This window comes from Ovis canadensis, chromosome 18 (genome assembly GCF_042477335.2).
Source record: "Ovis canadensis isolate MfBH-ARS-UI-01 breed Bighorn chromosome 18, ARS-UI_OviCan_v2, whole genome shotgun sequence".
Classification (NCBI taxonomy): domain Eukaryota; kingdom Metazoa; phylum Chordata; class Mammalia; order Artiodactyla; family Bovidae; genus Ovis; species Ovis canadensis.
Window position 1 is genome coordinate 40,499,150 of NC_091262.1, and position 26,697 is coordinate 40,525,846.

Sequence of the window (26,697 nt, forward strand, 5' to 3'; positions counted from 1 at the left end):
TTCTCAAGGCTTCATGGTTTGCAAGGATGCAGGATAAAGGAAGCAAAACTATGAGAGAGGTTTTGTACTATACAAGTTCTTGCCTTATGCCAGGCTCTTTACATACATTCTCATTTTATACAACACCTCTATGAAGTGGGCACATTGTCATCACCATCTTTCAGAAGAGCAATCAGAGACTTGAGGCAGTTTGTCCAAGATCACACAGCAAACGAACAGGAGAGTCAGAATTATCCAGACTCCCGTATTTCCCTAAATAAGGACCCCTTTCTGGTCCAGAAAAAAAGGGCCTTTTTCTGGTTTGTGGATGTTAATTACATTCTGTGGAGGAGCATCCAGGCAGGATCAGAAATTCCGTTCAGCCCCCGATTGTTTGCATGCAAATTAAGGCTTAACTAGCTTCCTTTCGAGCTCAGGGCTGTGACTGCAAGTGGGACGGTTTTCCGGTTTTCCTTCAGCTTCCTTGGCTGCTACTCTGCCAGCATTGCCTCATTCTGTCTCAAGTACTGCTGCCTTCTGACCCCAGAAGAAGGGGTGAGAAGTGCTCAGCCCAGCCTGGCAGGCCAGGAGCTTCCCAGGGCAGTGACTCCAGCTTCGGTTCTCTGAAAAAGCAAGGGGGTTTTCTAAGAGAGGCTTTACCCAAGAGGAAGGAAAAATATGGCAACCGAGCTTCAGCTGACCTTAAAGCCCTGTGATCTTAGTCCCTGTCATTTAGTGAATTCTGAATATTACTCAGCTTCTCCATTGTGTAGCTGGAGGAAACGCTTGTGCTGTGTCATCTTCAGTCGTCAGTGGGCAGTTTTCTCCCTGCTGAGTTTACTCTTTGTGTATTTTGAAGTTTCAGAATCCGATTGGGTGTCTGGGTGAGAAAAAGGTCAGAAGTTTTTTTTTTTTTTTTCCTCTCCAGCCCCTTTCCAGAAGTTCCCCTCTGAATGGTTTGCGAGTAAGTACAGATGACTGATGCTCAGGGGAGAGAGGGACAGGATGAGGCTAAGGTCAAGTTCACACCAGAAAGGTTAAAGAGATAGATCTGACTTGGTGCTTCTGGGAAGAATGAACAAGATTGAGGGGACCTGGGCTCTCTCGCTTGCTTGGAATGTAGGCAGCAAACACAGCAGGCACAGTGACAACCAGGAATTGTTTGGCTGGTGAACTGGCTCATTAGGGAGCATGGGGTGGGTGCAGTTGGAAGGGACCCTGTGACCGGACTGTATAAAGAAGGGTACTTGAGCACCTTACGGAGGGACTGGGTTTTATCCTGGACTAGATGGCCATGATGGTGGTGTGGGCATTGCAGATTTGCAAAGGAAGGGTCATGATGAAAGCAGGGATGTAGAACAATCACTTTGGAAGTTGCAGGAGGGAGAGACAGGAAGTGGGGAGGCTAGTGATTTCATTCATAACAAGTCCGAAGAGCTGAGGCCCCCACCAGGGAAGTGGCTGGGAGGCAGGAAGAGGAGGAGACAAGAGGCCAGTCCCGTGGAAGAGTCTGCAGAGCTGGACTGCGGGCCGGGCAGGGGAAGCTGGACTCATACCTTCTAGGGGTTGCTTTGTGATCATTCAAGGAAAGGAGGTTTTGATTTAGAGGGGTGTGTGCAGCCTTTTCTTTTCTGAAGTAAACTTTTCAATGCAAATATAACATCTCTGCATGAAAAGTAAACACCTCCAGAGTCTACACCTGAATGAATCCACACAGCGAACACACTTGTGCAACCAGCATCCAGAACAGGTCACTGACCATGGCCAGCACGCCAGCACCCTTTCCTCTGTGCCCCTAGCCTTTCCCTCTCTTTGTCTGCTGAGGAGACCACCATTCTGACTTCCCAAACCTTCAATTACATTTGCCTATCACTCCATGGTTGTGAAATCCATTTATAGGGTTGCATATAATTACAGTTCACTTAGTCCCAAAATTCCACTCTATAAATTTAGCAGCTGGTGGGAAGGTTCGGTATAGCACAGGGAAGTCAGCTGGGTGCTCTGTGATGACCCAGAGGGGTAGGATGGGGGGAGTGGTGGAGGGAGGCCCAGAAGGGAGGGGATATATTATATATATACACATATAGTTGATTCACAAAGTAGTACAGCAGAAAATAACACAACATTGTAAAAACAATTATCCTCCAACTAAAAGAAATTTTAGATGTAGAAATAAATGGACATAGAAAGATGTTCATGACCTGCTATGAAAAAAAAATTAGCATAATCCATTTAGTTCATGTGCTGTTGCCAAGTAGACATTTGAGTCACTCTTCATTCGGAGCCATCAGGACTGTGGCTTCTAGGAGCAGCCTCGTTTGTGTCTTTTCGTGCACACGAGCACATGACGAGCAGTGGACTCGCTGGGTCGTGGGGCATGTGTGCGTTCAGTTTACACAGATGCTGCCAAATGTGTACTTGGGTTCTGACAGGTTGAATTTTAAGTGGCAGCTATGAATCAAGTTGGGAGACGGGGTTAAAACTGTAGATGAGAGATGAGTTTACATTTCGTGTCATGAAAGAAAGCCATAGAAACATGATGTTTTTTAAGATGCAACTCAAAGCCACTTTTGTCCTTGAGCAGCGTATTGGAGCTGTCAGGAGAGGGACCACACCCATCACAGCAAAGAGCTGCCAACAGTCTTTTTAGGTTCCTAGACTCTAAGCTAGGGGTATCCCCGGGTCAAATTTCTTTGCCTACCCCCCCTTTCCCCTTCTGGAATATGTGGCTCCCTCCAATTAAAAAAAAATTTTTTTTTTCTGAAAAGTTGGACTATTCCCTGGGTTTATGATATGTGCTCCATTGTACTAATCCATCCCTCACAATTCCATCTCTCCATTTGCATAACTGCTGTAATTTTTAACATTTCAGAAATCGTGCTGTGGGGGAGGGATGTGATGAGATCAGACAGTTTCTGCTTCAGCTAGCTGCTAGCTGGGTGCCCACAGACCACGGAGAGCCGGGAAGTCCAAACAAGCTCCAGAAGACACAGGGTCAGGCAGGAGATGTCTTCTCTCTCCAGGGAAACTCTGGCTTGTAGCCAAGAAAAAAAAAAGGAATTTTCAAACTTCTTTGCATCTTAGGAAATTGAAAAAAAAAAAAAGAGTTGTGTTCTGTACAACTAAATACTTATGTAGCCCAGATGTTAGCTGGAGGCCTCCCTACCCCACAAGAGCTCTGCAAAATCAGCTCCAACCTCTACCAACGGATTCCATGATCCACGAAAGTCAAAGTCCCTCCCTAGGATTGCTGCTAATGCTAGGGGATCTGCAGTCCTCAGGGCCCAGGTTGTCCTCTAAAGTTTTGTCATCCAAGGTGGGTCTGGAGATGGGCAGCGTCGACATCCCCAGACAGCTTGTTGGAAATGTGGACTCATCCTCCAATTAAAACAAATAATAAAATACCTTTTTAAGAAAAGAAAAGAAATGTGGACTCAGTCCCAGCCCTAAGGCTTCGATCTGCTGGATCAGAAGGGACGTTTGCCCAAGGTCCCCAGGTGCTCTGTGTGCATGGCGCAGTTTGAGAAGCACTGCTCTATGGGAAGAGAAGGGCCCTGGAGTCTCACTGCACATGCCTGTGCATGCTCAGTCGCTTCAGTCATGTCCTGTTCCTTGTGACCCCAGGGACCACAGCCTGCCAGGCTCCTCTGTCCATGGGATTCTCCAGACAAGAACACTCGCGTGGGTTGCCGTGCCCTCCTCCAGGGAATCTTCCCAACCCAGGGATCGAATCCATATCTGTATCTCTTAAGTCTCCTGCATTGGCACTAGCACCACTTAACCACTAGCACCACCTGGGAAGCCCGGGAGTCTAACAGATCTGGGTTCAAATTCTACCTCTGCCATTTACTGCTAGGTGACCTTCACTGTGTCACCGAGTTTGCATTTCCTCCTGAAGGAAAAAAAGAAGGAACACAGTGATTCCACCCTCAACACCACGGCATATGCAAGCCACCAGATTGCCAGTTGAGACAATGCACAAAGGCTGGCACATGGAGATCCTCCAGAAACATTCTCTCCACTTCCCAGACTCACCCAGCCCCAGAAGTAAAGGCATGCCTCCCTCTCCCACATCACAAGGCTTCCAGTGGAAATGTTTTGGAGTGTGACCCAGAGATGCCCTCTTGCCTGACTTTAGCAGGGCATGTACCTGAGTTGTTCTGCAGATGGTGACAGACAAGCAGAGCTGCTCACATGTTCCAGCCCCCACCCCTCCAACTCCCACCGGCTAGCTTGTCTTGGTCTGTAAGATTGGTGGAGGGACAAAGCTGCTCTTTCCTTAATCTATGTATGGGTTAATTCCAAGACTAGCATCAGAATATGAATGCAAGTTGTCATGCTTCTATTTCCCCTGTGTTTAAAATCTTCCAGGGACTTCCTTCATGGTCCAGTGGCAAAGACTCCACCCTCCCAATGCAGGGGGCCCATGTTCAATCCCTGGTCAGGGAGCTAGATCCCACATGCCACAACTGAAGATCCTTCGTGCCACAACAAATATCAAAGATCCCCTGTGCTGCAGCTAAGTCCTGGCCCAGCCAAATAATTAAAAAAATAAAAATGCTCCAGTGACATCACATGTTATACAGATTAGGAGCCTATCCAGAGAGAAGGGAGAACTGGGGCCTCAGAGAATGGCTTTGGTCTCTTGGTTCCAGGTAACAGAAACCAAGCATCAATGAGTTCGTACAAAACAGGGTTGGCCCATGGTCTCTAAGAAAGGCTGAGTCCCAAACCAGATGGGGTGACTAGGCCTCAGGAATGCTCCAGTCTTGGACCCTTAAATGCTGAAGGAATTTGCTCTCCACTGTTCTGCTCTGCATCTTTAGGTGCATTGGTGTTATTTTCATTTTTATTTTTTGGCCACACCACATGGCTTGCAGGATCTTAGTTCCCCAACCATGATTGAACCTAGGGCCACAGCAGTGAGAGTGTGAAGTTCTAACCACTGGACCTCCAGGGAAGTCCTGGTGTCATTTTCACTGAGCCCTGGATTTTCCTACATGGTGAGAAACGTGTCCTGTATCCATGTTGTTGTTCATTTGCTCAGTTGTGTCTGACTTTTTGCGACCCCATGGACTGCAGCGTGCCAGGCTTCCCTGTCCTTTGCTGTCTCCCAGTGCTTGCTCCAACTCATGCCCATTGAGTTTGTGATGCCACCCAACTGTCTCATCCTTTGTCATCCCCTTCTCCTCCTGCCCTCAATCTTTCCCATATATGAATCTTCCCCATTCATATGTCCACGTATGAATAAAGAAATGTCTACGTCTACATCTATATTTATATCTCTATAACAGTGTAAAGTGGTTCTTCAGACCAAAGACTGAAATGAGCCTGGCAATGAGGAGTGCAGAGAGCAGCCTTTGAGAGAAATCGGTTTGCCTTTCATCTGTTCGTGTGGGCTGTTCTCAAGTTGCCCACAGCTTAGACATCTCTCCATGCCGTTAGAAAGTAATCAACCAAATGAAAAAGTGAAGACTATTTTGTCAGTTTGGGGTTGTGATCTCTTAAAATGGAGAAGGATAATGGTATAGAGTCAAGGGCCACCCGTGCTTGCAGTCTGGAGAAAGGAAACCTGGGGAGTTGGCAGAAAGAAAGTTGGGGGTTTGAAAGGGACAAAACTGAATGCTATAACCTCTTCTTCAGTCGGTGGGGGCTGGGGGAATAATTTGACCCTGGCACCTCCAATGGGAACTTATGCTTAAAGAAAAAGAGGACAACATAAGGGCTAAAGATGCAAGCGGACCTTGGGAAGTCATGGCAACACCTGCACTCTTGGGCTTGCTGTTCAGTTGCTCAGTCGTGTCCAGCTCTTTGCGATCCCATGGACTGCAGCACACCAGGCTTCTCTGTGTTTCACCATCTCTTGGAGTCTGCTCAAACTCACGTCCATTGAGTCGGTGATGTCATCCAACCATCTCATCCTCTGCACTTTTACTCTAATACAGTGCTGAATAGGAGGATGTCAGTAACATGAGATGCATGTCATAATCAGCGATGGTAAGTGTTACATACATAATTCCCACTCATCTTTACATACTTGGTAAAAATGGAGAAGGAAATGGCATCCTGGAGAAGGAAATGGCAACCCACTCCAATACTCTTGCCTGGAAAATCCCATGAACAGAGGAGCCTGACATGCTGCAGTCCATGCGGTCGCGAAGAGTCCAATATGACTGAGCGACTAACTCCTGGTAAAAACTTTTCAGAGTTTCTTTCCTCCTTGAATTTAACAGGATGCTGGTAATTTCATTGTGTTTTGCTACTGAAAATATGTATATGATGCCACCACCACTGGCAGTCTCCATACCCTCTGACTGTTTAAAGCGTCTTTGTTTTTGAGATATGGGGTGGCTGAATTCTGTCTGCCAGTTCACACTGAGTTTCAGAGATCTTTTTCAGGGACTTTCCTGATGGTTCAGTGGTGAGGAGTCCACCTCCCAGTGCAGGAGACACAGGTTCTACCCTTGATCTGAGAGGATCCCACATGTCACTGAGCAACTAAGACCATGCACCATGACTGTTGAGCCTGTGCTTTAGAGCCTGTGCTCTGCAACAGAGAAGCCTCTGCAATGAGAAGCCCCGGGCACTGCAACTGAACCAAAGCCTGCACAAAAAAGACCCAACATAGCCAAAAATAAATAAAAATTTTTTTTTTAAACCACCCCAAAACAAAGATCTTTTCCAGGGAATACCCTGATGGTCCAGCAGTTAGGACTTTGTTCTTTCACTATGGAGGGCATGGGTTCAATCCCTGGTTGGGGAATTCTGTTCTTGCAAGCCGATGGCAGGGCCAGAAAGGAAAAAGAAAAAGATTTTTCCCAGGTCTTCCCTCCTAGCACCTGTTCTGAAGTGTTCTGATTCTGATGCAGGGCTTCTCAAACTGTTCTGTGCACATGAAGCTGCTGGAAGATCTTGTTGAAAATGCAGATTCTGACTCAGCAGTGGAATGGGGTGTGGCTGAGATCCCGGTAATGCAGGCAAAGCTGGTGCAAGGACCACTCTTGGAACATTTCGGCAAGGCCCCAGCATGACACTTCCCTCTCCTTAGTCTGCTTTCTGTCTCCACCATCCTTCAAGCCTCTGCTTCTTGGCCATCTGCTTCACTTTTTTTTTGCTAGACCCTACCTTCTTGTCTTCTAAATTGTCCCCAACAGGGCCATCTTGCTCAAATCAAATTTCACTCAGACTGCCCAAAAGGATGTTCAGGAATGAAGTCAAAACAACTGGAGTTTCTCCACAAGGAGGTCGAGGTGAGAAAGAAAAGCTGGGGGAAACTGGACATAGAACACAGCTTGTAGGAAAGGAGTCAGCAAGATGTAGATGTGGTCCTGGGGTCAGGGGATCTGACAGCCGGTGTGGTCCTGAGGTCAGGGGATCTCAAGTGACCCAACTGCTTGAGGGCTGGGAGGGCCCGAACAGTGAAGTTCTAATCGTGTGATTGTGACTCAGCCTGTGCTGGTATGCACTTCTTGCGCTCACCTGTAACCGCTCTCTTCTCTTTGGAACACGGTTCCCCACCTCCCAGTCCCTAGGTAGTTCCATGGAGACATGTGGCAAGTTCTGGCCACTGGTTTGTGAATAGAAGTGATTGCATGCACAATACCCTGCTGCTGCATTTACCTGCTGGCATGAGACCCTGAAACCTTCTCCTCCCCTGCTTCCTTAATGAGAAGGCCATGTTGCCCAGTCCTGCAGAACAGGACAATAAGCCTTTGTCAGCCTGTTTTCTTTATTTCATTTTTTTTTTCCCCACTGTTGACCATTTTGAAAGGAAATGGCTTCCCCAATCCAGTATTCTTTCCTGGGGAATCCCATGGTCAGAGGAGCCTGGTGGGTTATATTACAGTCTGTGAGGTTGCAAGGAGTTGGATGTGACTGAGTGCCTAAGCACACACAGAAATGGAATCTGAAAGCCCTTTGGTCCTCAGAAGAGAGAAAAATGGGTGAAAAGGTGTAATATAAGCGTCCTCCCCATGCCCCCACCTGCCTTCCCATTCAATAATACAACAAGGATCTAATCCTTGAATGGGGTGATAGAGAGGGGGCAGTAGACACAGACATGGGTTTGAGAGGATCCCAGAGCTAATTCCATCTTCCTAGGCTATGACCTGGGAAAATCGCAGCCCCTTTAAGACCTGGCCCCAGTTCCCCAAAGTTAGTGACATATATTAACATCCAGTCATAGGTAAGATGCGGAGAAGGCAATGGCACCCCACTCCAGTACTGTTGCCTGGAAAATCCCATGGACAGAGGAGCCTGGTAGGCTGCAGTCCGTGGCGTGGCAAAGAGTCGGACACGACTGAGCGACTTCACTTTCACTTTTCACTTTCATGCATTGGAGAAGGCAGTGGCAACCCACTCCAGTGTTCTTGCCTGGAGAATCCCAGGGACGGGGGAGACTGGTGGGCTACCATCTATGGGGTCGCACAGAGTCGGACATGACTGAAGCGACTTAACAGCAGCAGCAGCATAGGTAAGATGGGCTTCCCAGGTGGTGCTAGTGTTAAAAGAATTCACCTGCCAATGCAGGAGACATAAAAGATGCGGGTTCCATCCCTGGGTTGGGAAGATCCCATGGAGGAGGGCATGGCAACCCACTCCAGTATTCTTGCCTGGAGAATTCCATGGGCAGAGGAGCCTAGAGGTCTAGATCTAAGGGGTCACAAAGAATCGGGACATGACTGAGCGGCTTAGCACACATGCATATGTAAGATATAAGGTAACTGTTCCAGAAGTAGTTTTACGCTTTCATAACTTCAAAAATATAAATTCAACAGACATATCAAAGAGGTCTTTTAAAGATGTAATGTTTAAAGTTTCGTTTACTCAAAAGGGATTTGTGAATTTTGAACAATAATTTTAAAGTTAGAAATTAGGGGGACAAAAGAGATTGGTCCCTCCCACAGATGGTAAGCATTGACTGAAACAAAAAAGTTTAAATGTGTTGTTCCAAGTTCACAAAACTAAAAAGGTTTAAGAACTTCACTCTGGACTCAGACGTTAAGAATCTGCCTTCAATGCAGGAGACCAGGGTTCGATCTCTGGGTCGGGAAGATACCCTGGAGAAGGGAATGACTACCCACTCCAGTTTTCTTTCCTGGTGAATCCCATGGACAGAGGAGCCTGGTGGGCTACAGTCCAGGTTCCAAAGAGTTTACGCTTCTGATGTGACAAACGCTTAACAGTACATTAAAGTTTTGGGAACACTGTGTCAGAAGGCAGTTTCTCATCTTTGGTCCTGGAGTTATGTTGCAACCTGTGTCTGGAGGCAGCTGCAGGACTAGTTGCTATGAGTTGCTTATCAATGACCACCAGGACTTTGACTTTAAAATTGTATAATTAATGCCAAAATCTCAAACATATTTGGGCTTTTTGTTTCTCTGGGTTTTTTGTTTTATAAATTTTGGGTTCTTTTGTAACCTCTTATAAGAGCTCTGAGTACTAGGTAAGCCTATTCCCATAGTGAGGCAAAGGTACTTTTGGTTTTGTTTATCATGGAACCTTTTAAAAATACAAAAATACAATGAAGACTTCTCACCCAACTTCCATCTCCATGATCACTTTTCCTTTTTTTTGTTTGTTTTTTGCTAAAGTGTTCAAAGTGAATCCTAAATGTGAGATAAGTGAAGTTGTTTTGTTTTTGTTTTAATTGGAGTGTAATTGCTTTATAATGTTGTGTTTCTGCTGCACAAGGAAGTGAATCAGCCATCTGTATACATATGACCCCTTCTCTTGGACCTCCCTCCTTCCCACTCCATACCATCCCTCTAAGTCATCACAGAGTACTGAGATGCGCTCCGTGCATTATTCAGCAGCTTCCCACTAGCTATCAATTTTGCACACGGGAGTGTATATATCCCTGGCTCAAGAAGATCCCCCAGAGAAGAGAAAGGCTATCCACTCCAGTATTCTTGCCTGGAGAACCCCTTGGACAGAGGAGCCATGTGGTTGCAAAGAGTCAGACATGGCTGAAGTGACTTAACACATGCCCAGTATATATATGTCAATGCTACTCTCCCAATTCATCCCACCCTCCCTAGACAAGCACAGTTTTGTTGGGCTTAAGAAGACAGCTTCAACTGGGGAAATAGAATCAAATAGCATTAGGGTAATTGGCAGAGAGAGAGGGAGAGTGAGAGAGACTGGGACAGAAAGAGCAAGGGAGGGAGAGAGGAAGGGAAGAGAGACTGAAATAGAAGAGCATCTAGAATGAGATCACCAAATTTATCCCTGTGCTCCTCTCCTGCCCCATTTCCAGTTTTCTCAACTTTCCACCTACTTTGTTCTTGACTTTGAGACATTAGCAACCTGGGAGACTAGAGGCATCTCTAAGCAGAGGGTTTTCTATCACAGTAAAACAAAAGGGAGACCACACCCTTTTCCACCTCCTCTGCCTGCCCCCTGCAAGTTCACAATCTCACTGCCAACTGTTCAAAGGACTGGGTGGCTTCCTTCTCCTTTTTTTCACAGAAGGAGCTTGACTCTTAATCCTGGAACGCAGCCATCTTTCCTTCACCAGCCGGGCTTTGGGAGTACAGCAGGGAAATGAAGGGAAACAGAAAGAAATCTGTGACTCCTTGGGGACCCCTCACCCCGGAGCAGTATTTCTCCCCAAACTCTCCTATAAATGTCTAGAATTCAGAGTCACGAAACTAGGATTTCCACAAAGACAGAGCCTCAAATTAGTTCGGAGTATAATATTTACAATAAATATTAACCTAAGAAAAACCCTGAGATGATTTGCAGTGATAAGAACTCAGTTTAACTCTGCCTTCTCCGGGTTTAGCAGTGGAGCTTTTTTTAGGTCACCTATTAATATCTCATGGGATACTCGGACTTTATAAAATGCAGTTAGGGGGAACTGTCCTGAAATGGCTTCCTTGCAATCTGAAATCCCAGGATGGGATAAGTCACTTCTCCCAATTTGTTGAAGGGAAGCTCATTCCATGTGGAGGGTCAGAGGTGGTGGAAGATCAGAAAGAGAGTCAGAGCAACTAAGAGGATGTGGGGGTGAGGTTAGCAGAAGATTCGGTTCCAGAGGGCCAGCATGTCTACTGGTTAAACCAGCAAAGTTGCCAGACAAAGCAGAAAGGAGGGCTTACTTGGGTCCTGAATGAATCTGAGGCAAACTTTGGGAGATGATGAAGGACAGGGAAGCCTGGTGCACTGCAGTTCATGGGGTCGCAAAGAGTTGGACACGACTTAGCAACTGAACAACAACAAAGGCACAGGCTTCTGAGTCAGGGTGACCTCGGACCTGCTCCTAGAGCAAAGAGAAGTTCATTCCTGAAAAAGGAATGCAGTGACCACCAGCCCAAGGGAGACTACGCTGGCCCAGGAGTTAGAAGAGCAATAGGAAAAATAGTCCAACATTTATGTATGTATGTATGCATGTATGTATGTATATAAATAATGATTATTTTTACAACATGCATCGTCATTAAAGAATTATCTCTTTACCCTTGCAAAATGTTTTGAAAGTAAATTGAGGACTTCCCTGATGGCCCAGTGGCTAAGACTCTGTGCTCCCAATGCAGAGGACCCAGGTTCAATCCTTGGTCAGGGAACTGGATTCCACATGCTGCAAATAAGACCTGGGGCAGTCAAATAAAAAATGTATGAAAAAAAAAAAAAAAACAACCGCAGGCTATCTCGGAAGACACCTCCATGTTTAAATGATTTCATTGCTCACATTTAGTTATTTCAAACTTCTCTCAGTTCTTTCAAACTATGTCTTTCCCTTAGATCTGAACTTTGATTCATCCTCAGAATTGTGTAAGCACCATTCCATGGTGTGCTTGGCATTTAGCTTTGTGGAGAGCAGCTTGACTTCTCTTCACCTCTATGTAACTGATCGTAAAAGATCTTCACGACCCAGATAATCACGATAGTGTGATCACCAACCTAGAGCCAGACATTCTGGAATGCAAAGTCAAGTGGACCTTAGGAAGCATCACTACAAACAAAGCTAGTGGAGGTGATGGAATTCCAGTTGAGTTATTTCAAATCCTAAAAGATGATGCTGTGAAAGTGCTGCACTCAATATACCAGCAAGTTTGGAAAACTCAGCAGTGGCCACAGGACTGGAAAAGGTCAGTTTTCATTCCAATCCCAAAGAAAGGCAATGCCAAAGAATGCTCAAATTACTTCACAGTTGCACTCATCTCACATGCTAGGAAAGTAATGCTCAAAATTCTCCAAGCCAGGCTTCAACAGTACATGAGCCATGAACTTCCAGATGTTCAAGCTTGATTTAGAAAAAGGAGAGGAACCAGAGATCAAATTGTCAACATCTGTTGGATCATTGAAAAAGCAAGAGAGTTCCAGAAAAGCATCTGCTTCTGCTTTATTGACTATGCCAAAGCCTTTGACTGTGTGGACCACAACAAACTATGGAAAATTCTTAAAGAAATGGGAATACCAGACCACCTGACCTGCCTCTTGAGAAATCTGTATGCAGGTCAGGAAGCAACAGTTAGAATTGGACCTGGAACAACAGACTGGTTCCAAATTGGGACAGGAGTATGTCAGGGCTATACATTGTCACCCTGCTTATTTATATGCAGAGTACATAATGAAAAACACTGGGCTGGAAGAAGCACAAGCTGGAATCCAGAGTGCCGGGAGAAATATCAATAACCTCAGATATGCAGATGACACCACCCTTATGGCAGAAAGCGAAGAACTAAAGAGGCTCTTGATGAAAATGAAAGAGGAAAGTGAAAAAGTTGGCTTGAGGCTCAACATTCAAAAAACGAAGATCATGGCATCTGGTCCCATCACTTCATGGCAAATAGATGGGGAAACAGTGGAAACAGTGAGAGACTTTATTTTTTGGGGTTCCAAAATCATTGCAGATGGTGACTGTAGCCATGAAATTAAAAGACGCTTTCTCCTTGGAAGGAAAGTTATGACCAACCTAGACAGCATATTAAAAAGCAGAGACATTACTTTGCCAACAAAGGTCAGTCTAGTCAAAGCTATGGTTTTTCCAGTAGTCATGTATGGATGTGAGAGTTAGACTATAAAGAAAGCTGAGTGCCAAAGAATTGATGCTTTTGAACTGTGGTGCTGGAAAAGACTCTTGAGAGTCCTTGGAACTGCGAGGAGATCCAACTAGTCCATCCTAAAGGAAATCAGTCCTGACTATTCATTGGAAGGACTGATGCTGAAGCTGAAACTCCAATACCTTGGCCACCCAATGTGAAGAACTGACTCATTTGAAAAGACCCTGATGCTGGGAAAGATTGAAGGCAGGAGGAAAAGGGGATGACAGAGGATGAGATGATTGGATGGCATCACTGACTTAAAGGACATGAGTTTGGGTAAACTCCAGGAGTTGGTGATGGACAGGGAGGCCTGGTGTGCTGCAGTCCATGGGGTCACAAAGAGTGGGACATGACTGAGTGACTGAACTGAACTGAACTGCTTCTCTCCCAGACTCAGCCATACATATACATGTATCCATTCTCCCCCAAACTCTCCTCTCATCCAGGTTGCCACATAACACTGAGCAGAGTTCTCTGTGCTATACAGGAAGTCTGTGTTGGTTTGATGTTGTTGTTTAGTTACCAAGTCATGTCTGATTCTTTTGGAACTCCATGGACTGTAGCCTGCTAGACTCCTCTGTCCATAGATATTCCCAGCAAAGAATACTGAAGTAGGTTGCCATTTCCTTCTCCAGGGGATCTTCACACCCCAGGGACTGAACCCATTTCTCCTGCATTGGCAGGCAGATTCTTTACCACTGAGCCACCAGTTGGTTGTCATTTTAAATATAGCAGTGTGTACAGGCAACCATAAGTTCATTCTCTTAAGTCTGTGAGTCTGTTCCTGTTCACTCAGCATGAACAGGTTGTCATGAATAAGAGTTGTCATTTTTTTTTTTGATCAGACAAAGAAGGTTGTTTCCTCTCCAGCCATCTAATACAACACACAGGTATAGAAGCACAAAGAAGCAAGGATTTGTGCTGTAAGGGTGAGAACCAGCAGCAGTCAGGGCACGAAAGCTCAGGTCCATTCTCTGCCCTTCTCTACAGGTTACTAGTGTCTTACTAGTGGGAGCAAAATGGATGGGGTTCTAGGGCAAAGCCAGCAACACTTTGGGGGTATCCAGTGAGGAGAAAAGAGAAGGGTAAGCTCAGAGACAGGAAGCAAGCTTAGGAACTGGCATCACCTCCTGGTGGTTTTTTACTTCCTGGGTGAGAGGGGTTTTTGTTTTTTTGTTTTTTTTTTAATGGTAGAACATTTCATTGGAAATTTCTTTCCCTACATTTTAATTCCCTTTAGTTATCCAGGCTCTTCAGTAAAATAAACATCACATATACAGTCCTGTGAGGTGTTGTTTTAGGGGCTTCTGGGAGAATCTCTAAGTGAAGGTTGGGGTTCCCACATTACCCTTCAGAAACCAGTGCAGTAGTAGCAACACTGCAGTGCTTTGATTTAGTCTTAAGTCATGTCCAGTTCTTTGTGACCCCATGGACTGTAGCCTGCCAGGCTCCTCTGTCCACGGGATTTTCCAGGCAAGAATACTAGAGTGAGTTGCCATTTCCTCCTTGAGGGAAACTGCCCAACCCAGGGATCAACCCCAAGTCTCTTGCATTGACAGGTGTATTTTTTACCATTGAGTCACCAAGAATTCCCTAGTAACACTGCTTGAACGTGGATATTCCTAAACTTGTGGGGCTGGACCAACCATGAAGATAGTGATGGCCAACAGAAGCAGAATGGTGCACCCTGTCAAAACAATGACTCAGGACTAGACTTGGGACTTACGGCAAATCCTATCATCCCAAAATATACTGAAGAAGGAAGTCTCTAGAATGGAGAGTAGAGATGGAAAGGAGGATGCTGGAATTCAGCTGTGCCATGTATTAATTGTGACCTGCAGCACATTTTCATCCTTTCTAAACCTCACCCAACCTCACTATAGGCTTATTGTGAGGATTCGATGAGAAAGTGCACAAGAAACACTTAGAATATGTTTTGTGCTCAATAGTTAAAACTGCTATCTTAGAAATATTCTAAAAGTTGTATTCCTACTCCTACCCTCATTACAGACAAGGGGAAACTGAATGAAATGGTGTAAAGAGAAAGGTGTAAAGGTGAGAAAATATATTGCCATAGTACTGTGGGATAGCTGTGTATTTTTTTTTTAAGATTTTAGTTTTTATTTTATTTGTCTGTAGTGGGTCTTAGTTGCTGCATTTGGGATCTAGTTTCCTTACCAGGGATGTGGAACTTGGGCCCTCTGTATTGGGACCGTGAAATCTTAGCCACTGGACCACCAGGGAAGTTCCTTGGATAGCTCTGTATTCGTGTTTATCATATTATTCAAAAGTTATTTTTGTATCAGTTTCCACCAGTAAGACTGTCATGTGGAGGGAGAGGTCTGGCTGAGCCATCTGGTATACCCAACACACACAGCACAGTGTAAGGCACACAGAATTAATTGTTCAACAAACATCAGTGGAACTGAACTGTCCCACAGCTAACTTGTTCACAGTCTTCCCCTTCACACTGCCTCTCTTACTAATGTGACCTATCCCCAACCTCCAGCCTTCCTTCTGGCCTTTTGGAGTGTCCTGGGAAGCGTAGAGCTGGCGTTTTCATTAAATAAGGGCTTCCCAGGGACAACCACCCTTTCCTTTCCTGTCCATTCTTGGGCTGGCCAGAAAGTCACAGTTCACAACAGGAAACCAATTGCTTTGTGCTATCAGAAGACATTTCCTTCGCAGCACAAAAACGTCTGAGTAATAATTTCGAGCCGGGCTTCACCCATTTCCTGTGAGAGGAGGCAAGTTCGCCCACCCCTGTCCTGTAGAGCCTCACTTGCCAGCCCTGCAGTGATGCAATGCCTTCTGTACTGGAAGGATGGCCCGCTAGGTCCAGCATCCTGTGTATCAGACTCACTTGGGACGGTTTTCCAACATTCATGCAGAACAGAGTCACTGTGACTAATTTGTACTGCTGTCTGAATACACAGGCAGCTTTGGGAGTAAGAACTCCTTGTGTTAAGAAAGTCATAGCTTTCTCTAAAAGTCAAGACCCAATTTGGCAACCAGGAGTTCACAGATGTCAGGGATCATGAAAGTCAATGGAACTGATTCTTGGTAGCTCCCTTATTCTTCGGCCTGTAGGGGAAAGTGACCATGTTGAGTAGAAATGAGCTTTGTTTGTTCCCCTGTTTCAGGACAGGGGACAGAGCATCTGGGACAGGTGATATTGTATAGTCTAAGATACCTAAAAAGGAAGACTCTAGTCCTCCTTAATGAGCACATTTTATATATATATATATATATATATATTTAATATTCCCTTCCAATTTTCTTTCTCTTTAAATTGTTATTAGGGTATAGCTGATGTACAAAGTTGTGTTACTTTCTGCTGGACAGAAAAGTGAATCAGTTATACATATACATGCATCCACTCTGTTTTTTTTAGATTCTTTTCCCATGTAGGTCTTTACAGAGTATTGAGTGGAGTTCACTGTGCTATACATGGGTGAATACTAAGTTGCTTCAGTGTGTCCAGCTCTTTGCAACCCTATGGACTGTAGCCTGCCAGGCTCATCTGTCCATGGGATTATCCACACAAGAATACTGGAGTGGGGAGGAGCCATGCCCTCCTCCAGAGGATCTTCCCGACCCAAGGATTGAACCCGTGTCTCTGACTCCTGCATCGCGGGTGGATTCTTTACCATTGAACCACTGGGGAAGCCCTTGTGCTACATAGTAGGATTTTATTTATTTATCTACATTTTTGGCTGCACCATGCATCATGTGGGATCTTAGTTCCCCAAACAGGGATCGAACCCACACACCCTGCAGTGGAAGTGCAGAGTCTTAACTGCTGGATCACCAGGGAAATCCCCACATTAAATCTTTTAATAGTAACTCTGAAAGAGTTTAGACATTCTTGTTCAATTGCTCCCACTTTGCAAAAGGGAACATGGAGGCTTGAAAAGGAAAATAACTTCTCAAAATTTACAGAGCAGATCAGTGGCTAAATTGGGTTAGATTTCAGGTTTCTTCATTTACAGGATCATGGCATCCCCAGAGATGAATATTTGAATCCCTTTCTTCTTATACTGTCTTACAGACCTTCTTATGTGGACTCCAGGTCTCACCTACCAGGTAGCAGAACTTTGTGTGTTTCTAAAAGAAAAAGGCAGCAGGAACTTCCAGCTTCTAGAGAATTTGGACCAACTTCTTTCTCATTGTAGACAGGAAGCGAAGGACAGTGATATGGCCCTGGACTTCTTTTCACCATCCCTAGCTGGAGATATTTAATGTTTCCAGGGAGACGGTGAAAGACAGAGTAGCCTGGCATGCTACAGTCCATGGGGTCATGAAGAATCAGACAGGACTTAGCAACTGAGCAACAACAGGAAGTGCTAATGAGGAGGCTGGTTATCTGTGAGCTTACCTATAGGAGAGCCTGCCTGTAGAAGGTGAGCTTACCTGTAGAAGGTGAGCCTGTCAGAAGGCATGAACGCTTCTTTCCTCTTCGGAGAGCAGTGGCCACACCACAGTGATGGCAGCTCAAGTTGGAAAGACAAAGCAGCAGCATCAAGCAGTCCATTTCTTTGTGGTAAAACCAGCAGTGGAAACACTCAGCACCGGTGGCAAGGATGCAGAACCTGTAGATATCAAGTGACTTCAAGATGCACACTGGACAGTGCAAAAGCCAAGGCTATGAGAAGTTCCCTGAAGCTAAAGGGGGATGTCCTACACCTGGACAGACAGGGACGGTGTAGGACACACAGGCGATCATAAGGACTGGACCAGAACCAGTCTTCTCACACTGATTATGGGTTCTTTCCAGTCCTCTAGGGGGAAGGAGCTTGTGGATGGTTGGATATGGGCATGTACATACATTTTCTATAGTTTTCAATTCATAGAGTGGGCTTTACCACTTTCTTTCTTTCCTTCCTTCCTCCCCCCTTCTTTTCTTCCTTTCTTCATTCCTTCTTTCTTTTCTTTCTTCCTCCCTCCTTTCCTTCCCTCTCTCCCTCGCTCACTCCCTCTCTCCCTCACCTCTTCCCTCTCTCCCTCCCTCCCTTTTTTCTTTCACCACATGGCATGCAAGATCTTAGTTCCCCAACCAGGAATTGAACCTGTGCCCCCTGCAGTGGGCTTCACCATTTTCAACCCATGCTTTTGCCTTTACATGACTTCCAGAGGTAAACTCCCACCCGGGTATTTTTATAGATAAATATTTTATCCAGCAGGGTCCCAAGAGAAAATGAGTGGCACACTCAAATTTGGATAATTTGAGGAAGATTTGATAAACAGGGTGATTATACGGGAGTGGAGATTAAGGCAATAGTGCAGTAATCTGGGGTTTGTAAGCTCAAAGAGACAAGAGAAGGGACCAGTCACAGGAATCTGAAGGGAGAGAGTCTCTCACAGAATGTGCTTTGAGAGAGACACAATCAACGAACTTCCCTGATGGTCCAGTGGTTAGGACTCTGTGCTTCCAGTGCAGGGGGCACAGGTTTGATCCCAGGTTGGGGAACTAAGATCCCACGTGCCTCATAGTGGGACCAAAAAAAAAAAAAAAAAAAAAAAGAGAAAAAGAAAATCTTTAATCTTAAAAAAGAGAGAGAGAGAGAGTTAATTGCAGATAAGTTCAAAGGGAGAAAGTCTTCCCTGGCGGCTCAGATGGTAAAGAATCCACCTGCGATGCAGGAGACCTGGGTTCAATCCCTGGGTTGGGAAGATTCCCTGGAGAAGGGCATGGCAACCCACTCCAGTATTCTTGCCTGGAAAATCCAAACCTGGAGTACAAATACCCTGAACTCACTCTCCTTCCCTTATTCTGGGATCTCCCATTGGCCAAACCCAACAGGAAACCAGAGGGCTGTGTGTGTTGGGGGGGCGGGGGTGCCTATTGACACAGTGCATACCGTCAGCTTCCTAGGTGGGGCTGTCAGGATGGTGGTGGTGCGGGAGATCAGAAGGGCTGGCAAGAGCCATCTGACAGAGTCATTTGGACTGGACACTCTGTAGCTGACACTGGCTATTAGCTATGACATCAACCATGCCTACATGTTTTGTATGGAAATTTGTGCAAAATGGATCAGGCCAGACGTGTTTCCCTTATTTGCAGTAAGGTCCTTGGACCCAAATTCCTCTGTGGGACCCAGGCCCACATGTGAGCCGCAGAACTCTCCTGGCTCCTCTGGTCAAAGCCAGAATTAAAGGCTAAGCAGCCTCCTTGGCCCCTTCCTCAAGGTCCACACCCTCGTCTTGGCCCTTGACGTCCAATGGTGAGAAGAGGCGAGGCGGGACAAGGAGGAGAGTCTCCTTAAGGGGAAGAGCATGTTTCATTTCTTCCTAAAGTTTGGCACATGGCAACCCACTCCAGTATTCTTGCCTGGAAAAGTCCATGGACAGAGGAGCCTGCAGTCCATGGGGTTACATGACTGAGCATGTGTGCATGAGGGTGGAGGGAGATGGGTTGGTAGCAATAAACTGGTAGAACTAAAAAAATTTAAAAAAAAAAAACAAAAAGTTTGACACAGCTGGCCCAAGCCGCCCACAGCTGTCCTTTCTTGGGTGGGGCTCTCCCAGGTGGGAGGCTGCCCCAGGCCTGTCATACTCCAGCTATACTAGAGCCAAGTTCTGCAGCATGGAAAGTCCAAAAGAAAGATCATGTCATTACAGAAAATTTAAAAGAGAAGATTGAGCTAGTTGTATAAATTTTAAAAATCATACATGCTTATAGTAAAAATTTCAACATTAAAAATACAGAATGGGAAAAAACAAAAAATAAAATACTCTCGCTGCCCCATCCTCCTACCCCAAGCTCACCATTTTCATTTCTTAACGTTTAAAACTGTCCTAGGTTCTTGCAGCTTCCAGGAGGCTCAGTGGTAAAGAATCCACCTGCCAGTGCAAGAGATGTGGGTTTGATCCCTGGGTCAGGAAGATCCCTTGGCAGAGGGCATGGCAATCCACTCCTGTATTCTTGCCTGAAGAATTCCATGGACAGAGGAGACTGGTGGGCTACAGTCTATGGTGTCGCAAAGACACATGCACTAGGTTCTTACATCTTCTGTAACTTTATAGATGATTAAAAAATTTTTAAACGGGTAAAATCATGTTATACATGCTCTCTTGCATGTTGTTTTTTTTTTCTTTTTAGCATTTTTGTTTCGGTAAATTTTTAAAGTTTGCTTTTGAAATGCATTAGTTATGACTTTTCTTTTTTCATATTTTTTCTGAGCCATGTGGCTTATGAGACGTTAGTTCCCTGACCAGGGATTGAACCTGTGCCCCCTGCATTGGCAGCACCAAGACTTAACCACCAGGGAAATCCTCTGTCTTTCCCTATGAATCCAGCCCCTGAATCATGGATTCCCAGATGCCTTATTTTCCATTTCAACAGGTATTGGAATTTGATGACTGGTTATGATTTTTCTTTAAATAGATGATTTTTAAAAGATGGGCCAAATTATTCAACAGGATTTTTAAAATTAGGGGCTTCCCTCATAGCTCAGTCAGTGAAGAATCCACCTGCAATGCAAGAATGTACCTACAATGCAGGAGACCTGGATTTGATCCCTGGGTTGGGAAGATCCCCTGGAGAAGGAAATGGCAACCCACTCCAATATTCTTGTCTGGAGAATCCCATAGACAGAGGAGCCTGGCAGAAAGAGTCAGACATGACTGAAGCGACTAAGCACACATGCACGTAAGCAAATAATAGGAATGATGCTGTTGCTTTAAGATTTTTTACAACATCTCTTAGTTTTTCTAAAAATTAATTAATTAATTTATTTTTGGCTGCACTGTGTCTTCATTCCTGCTCTCAGGCTTTCTATAGTTGTGGTTCTCAGGCTCTTCTTTTTGCAGAGCACGGGCTCCAAAGCACACAGGCTCAGTAGCTGTGGTGCACGGGCTTAGTTGCCCCATGACATGTGGGATCTTCCTGGACCAAGGATTGAACCCATGTCCCTGGCAGGTGGATTCTCAACCACTGGATCACCAGGAAAGTCCTTAGTTTTTTGTTTTAATTACAGGAAGGTATAAAGTAAAAGGGCTTCCCCAGTGGCTCAGGGGTAAAGAATCCACTGGCAATGCAGGAGCCGCAGGACACGTGGGTTCCATCCCTGGCCTGGGAAGATCCCTTGGAGGAGGAAATGGCAACCCACTCCAGTATTCTTGCCTGGGGAATCCCATGGACAGAGGAGCCTGGCAGGCTACAGTCCATGGTGTCACAAAGAGTTAGACATGACTGAAGCAACTTAGCACAGCACGTAAAGTAAAAAGTATAATATAGACATACACCCCTACATACAAACTCACAAAGAATAAAAAATAGACCTCAGAGCAGATGAAAAAGAGTGGGTTCAAAGGCCCAGGGGTGGAGGTGGCATTGTAAGTTTGAAGGAGTGAGATTGAGGCTAGACTGTGGCTCAAGATAAGGCTTGGGGAGCAGGCAGACCAGACCATGGCAACACTTTATACACTGTGGTGAGAAGCCAGAGTTTTATCTTGGAGCAATGGGAAGCCTTTGAAGCTCTGCCAAGCGGGATGTGTGTGGGTGTAAAATAATCAGAACTTTCACAATTTGCATTTTGAAAAGATGTCTCTGACTGCAGAATGGGGAATGGATTTGAGATTGGAGCGGGGTGGGAAGGGGATGACACAGGAAGAACCATTTAGGGGGACTCCCCTGGTGGTCCGGGGGTTAGAACTCTGTGCTTCCACTGTAGGGTGAGGTGGTGCACTGGTTCAAGCCCTGGTCTGGGAACTAAGATCCCCATATGGCATGCTCCCCCAGTCAACTCTAAAAAGAAGAATCATATAGAGGTTCCTGAAAAATCCCAGCCAGAGGTGAGACTGGTCTGACTCAGGAAGACACAGTGCTAATTATTTAATCTGTTCTTTGCAGGTGGATTCCTTCATTGTTTCCATTGATTTTTGTCCTGCTTTTGCCTTATTTTCTGTTATGACTGGCAGCACTGCAATGGGCATTCTTACACACAGAGCTTGGTAATCTTTGGTCTGTGTAATTGTAGAGCAAATATCTGGCCATGGGACGTGCATGTGTTTCACAAAGAAGCAAAATGTGATAGCTATTGCAAAAGTGCCATTCCAAAACGTTGCATCCGTTCATGCACTCATGATAAGAATGCCAAGGTGCTCACACCCCTGCAAGCGTTTGTATTTTCACCAATCTGAAGGATGAGAAATAGCATCTCTTTAAAAATATTTTCCTTTTTAAAAAAATCATAAATGAGGTTGAACACTTGTTTGTGCTAATTTCGTCATTTGTGTCTATTTTTCTGTGACGTATCTCTTCACACCTTTTGCCTTTTCAGATTGATGAGCTTTTAAAAAATTAGTTTGCATTCATGCTTCATAAATGAAAACAATTATCTCTATTTCATATGTCCTCCAAATATTTCACCCAATTTGTCATATATTTTGTTTTATTGGGTAAATTTTTTTGTATACAGATGTCACACATTTTTACATAATGACACAAACCAATATTTTTGTTTTTATTGTTTTTTTATGGGTCTGGACTTCATGGGTGTTCATCACTTTGAGAATATAAGAATACACTGTATGCTCAGTCACTCAGTTGTGTCCAACTCTTTGACCCCATGGACTATACAGCCCATCAGACTTCTCTGTCCATGGATTTTCCAACACTTTAAGTCTTATAGTTTACTTTTTGTTTAAAGCTTTGATCTGTCTATTATTTATTTTGGTAGAAAGAGTAAAGCAGGGATTCAACTTAATTTTCTCTGAAGACTTAGTTATCTCTACATCACTTTTGAATAATTTCTAATTTCCCCATTAATTTGAAATGCCAATTTTATGATGCATTAAATTGTATATGTAATTAAGTGTATTATGAATCCTTTGGGCTTTTCTGATCGCTCGGTTGGTAAAGAATCTGCCTCTAATGCAAGAGACCCCATGGGTTGACTCATGGGTTTGGGAAGATCTACCGTAGAAGGGATAGACTACCCACTCCAGTATTCTTGGGGTTCCCTGGTAGCTCAGGTGGTAAAGAATCTGATGGCAATGTGGAGACCTGGGTTCGATCTCTAGGTTGGAAAGATACCCTGGAGAAGGGAAAGGCTACCCACTCCAGTATTATTGGGCTTCTCTTGTGGTTCAGCTGGTAAGGAATCTGCCTACAATGCTGGAGACCTGGGTTCGATCCCCCGGGTTAGGAAGATGAGAAGGGAAAGGCTACCCTCTCCAGTATTCTGGCCTAGAGAATTCCATGGACTGTTTAGTCCGTGGAGTCGCAAAGAGTCAGACGTGACTGAGCGACTTTCACTTTCACTTTGGACTTCCCAGGTGACAGAGTGGTAAAGAGTCTACCTGCCAATGCAGGAAATGTGGGTTCGATCCCTGGGTCTGGAAGATCCCCTGGAGAAGGAAATGGCAACCTATTCCAGTGTTCTTGCCTGGAAAGTCCCATGGACAGAGGAGCCAAGTGGGCTACACAGTCCATGGGGTCATAAAGAATTGGACATAACTGAGCACACACATGAGCCCTTTATTCTGTTCTGGTCTTTAGTAAAACCATATATATATATATATATATATATATATATATATATATATATACATATATATATATATATATACACACACATATTTATTATCCTTTTTTAATCAATATATCTTAGAGATAGTTCTTTCCAATCCCTCCACCAGTCTGTTATTTTCTTTTTCAGAAACTGCTTGGGTAATTCTCTCTTACCAACTTTATCTTGCAGGAGTATTTTTCCAGATACATTGAACTTCTTACTGAGTTTCAAAATAATCTTTTTGATATTGTGTTTGGAAGCTCAGCTATAACTCTAAGAAAAGTAGAAGTTTTCGATCAAAGAGCAAGATGTGTCTTTCAATTTACTTGTATTTTAAAAAGATTTTTTGTATAGGTTTTGCACAGTTCTTGCCTAGTTTATTACTAGGTATTTTATCTTTTTAGTTGGTATAGTCCATGGGAGATTTTCTCTCAGTGTGGTTTATTCTTGATTATTATTTCTACAGAAAACCTATTCATTTTTATATATCAATTGTGTAACTAGTCATTCTAACAAATTTTTAAAAAATTAATTTGCTTATTAAGATATGGTTTGCATACTACAGAATTCACTGTTTAAAGTTATGCAATTAATTCAGTAACTTTTGTATTCACAAAGTTGTGCAATGGTCACCACTGTCTAATTCCAGAACATTCTCATAGCTGTCACTGCGTACTCCAACCCCTGGCAACACTAATCTACTTTCTGTCTCTATGTCTGCTCTGGACATAATGGAATCATACAAACATGTAATCTTCTGTGTCTGGCTTTTTTCACTGAGCATAATGTTTTTGAGGTTCACTCATGTTGTGATGTAAATCAGTACTTCATTCCTTTTTTTATGACTGGATAATAGTCTATTGCACTATTTGCTTATCCACTCATCTGTTGAGGGAAACTCAGATTGTTTTCTCACTTTTTTTGCTATTAGGAATGATGCTGCTATGAAGATTTGTGTCCAGGTTTTTGTGTGAACATGTTTTCATTTGTCTTGAGTGCATACCTAGGGATGAAATTGTTGGGTCTCATAGTAACTCTGAGTTTGGCTTTCTGAAAAACCGCCAAGCTGATTTCCAAAGTGACTGCACTATTTTACATTCCCACCAGCAGTGTTTGAAGGTATCAGTTTCTTCACATTTTTGCCAACGCTTTAAAAAATTATATATTTATTTGGCTGCACTGGGTCTTAGTTACAGCAGACATGTTCTAGTTCCCTGATGGGGCATCAAACCCAGTCCCCCTGCACTGGGAATGCAGAGTCTTAGCCACTGGACCATCAGGGAAGTCCCTTGCCAAAACTTTGTATTTGTCTTTTTGAGTACAGCTGATGTGAAATGGCATCTCATTGTGGGTTTTAATTCTCATTTCTCTAATGACTAATAATGTTGACCATCTTTCCATGTACCTTTTTGCTGTTTGTAGAAGTGTCTACTCAGATCCTTTGCCAGCTTTTAATTGGGTTATTTGTCATTTTATTATTGAGTTTAGGAGTTCTTTATATGTTCTAGATACAAATCCCTAACTAGATACTTAATTTATAGTATGTATTTGTGTCCCAAGCTAAGCAAATTAGAAATGACCTTTCCTACTGAAACTGTGGGAAGAGACATTCTTTTTTTTCCCTTGATACTCACCAATTAGATTAATTTATTAATTAATTTTCTCATGCCTTGGCTTATAGGCTCTTAGTTCCCTGACCAGGGATAGAATCTGGGCCCTTGACAGTGAAAGCGTGGAGTCCTAACCACTGGCCCTCCAAGGAATTCCCTCTCACCAACTTTAAATAGGAATTAAACGAGAGTTTCTTGTAGTCATCTTTTTCTAGCTGCAAGGAGAAACCCACCGACAGTTGAAGAGAATGAGGCCAACATGAAGAGAGTAGAGGTAAGTCATGGCCAATTAGTCAGTTCTGACCTGTTTAAGCCCTGGTTTCCAACCAGGCCTAGGGCTTCCCTCATAGCTCAGTTGGTTAAGAATCCACCTACAATGCAGGAGACTCTGGTTCATTTCCTGGGTTGGAAGATCCCCTGGAGAAGGGATAGACTACCCACTCCAGTATTCTTGGGCTTTCCTTGTGTTTCAGCTGATAAAGAATCTGCCAGCAGTGCAGGAGACCTGGATTCGATCCTTGGATTGGGAAGATCCCCTGGAGAAGGGAAAGGCTATACCCACTCCAGTATTCTGGCCTGGAGAATTCCATGGACTGTTTAGTCCATGGGGTCGCACAAAGTTGAACACAACTGAGCGACTTTCACTCACTTTAGCCAGGCCTAAAGCAAAGATACCCCTGGACTTTTCACCTATTTGAGTCAGTTTTAAAAACTTCTTCTATGTTTCTCCTTAAGATACCAAGCTGGTTTTTTTTTTCTGCTTGTAATTATGTTTAATTAATTAATTTTAATCGGAGGCTAATTACTTTACAATATTGTAGTGGTTTTTGCCATACATTGACATGAATCAGCCATGGGCACACATGTGTTCCCAATCCAGAAACCCCCCTCCCACCTCCCTCCTCATCCTATCCCTCAGAGTCATCCCAGTGCACCAGCCCTGAGCACCCTGTCTCATGCATCAAATCTGGACTGGTGATCTATTTCACATATGATAATATACATGTTTCAATGCTATTCTCTCAAATCATCCCACCCTTGCCTTCTCCCACAGAGTCCAAAAGTCTGTTCTTTACATCTGTGTCTCTTTTGCTGTCTCGAATATATAGGGTCATTGTCCTCTTTTTAATTCCATATATATATGTGTTAATATACCGTATTGGTGTTTTTCTTTCTGACTTACTTCACTCTGTATAATAGGCTCCAGTTTCATCCACCTCATTAGAACTGATTCAAATGCATTCTTTTTAACAGCTGAGTAATATTCCATTGTGCATATGTACCACAGCTTTCTTATCCATTCATCTGCCAATGGACATCTAGGTTGCTTCCATGTCCTGGCTATTGTAAACAATGCTGCGATGAACATTAGGGTACACGTGCCTCTTTCAATTCTGGTTTCCTCAGTGTGTATGCCCAGCAGTGGGATTGCTGGGTCGTATGGCAGTTCTATTTCCAGTTTTTTAAGGAATCTTCACACTGTTCTCCACAGTGGCTGTACTAGTTTGCATTCCCACTAACAGTGTAAGAGGGCTCCTTTTT

At 44.2% G+C, this 26,697-nt stretch overlaps 1 protein-coding gene, 1 long non-coding RNA gene and 1 other non-coding gene across 3 annotated transcripts in view; 2 read left to right on the top strand and 1 right to left on the bottom strand.

Annotated features, from left to right (window-relative positions):
- The window catches only part of CFAP161 (cilia and flagella associated protein 161), a 124,467-nt gene that overhangs the window by 24,788 nt on the left and 72,982 nt on the right, over positions 1-26,697 (top strand). The gene's annotated exons all lie outside the window — the stretch shown is intronic.
- On the bottom strand, positions 2,819-17,620 carry LOC138423291 (uncharacterized). The gene is made up of 2 exons (XR_011250213.1): positions 17,442-17,620; positions 2,819-3,013 (listed from the first exon to the last, which is right to left on the bottom strand). It is a non-coding gene; the product is annotated as an uncharacterized lncRNA (long non-coding RNA).
- Positions 11,474-11,546, top strand: TRNAG-CCC (transfer RNA glycine (anticodon CCC)). Its single transcript has one exon. It is a non-coding gene; the product is annotated as a tRNA-Gly (tRNA).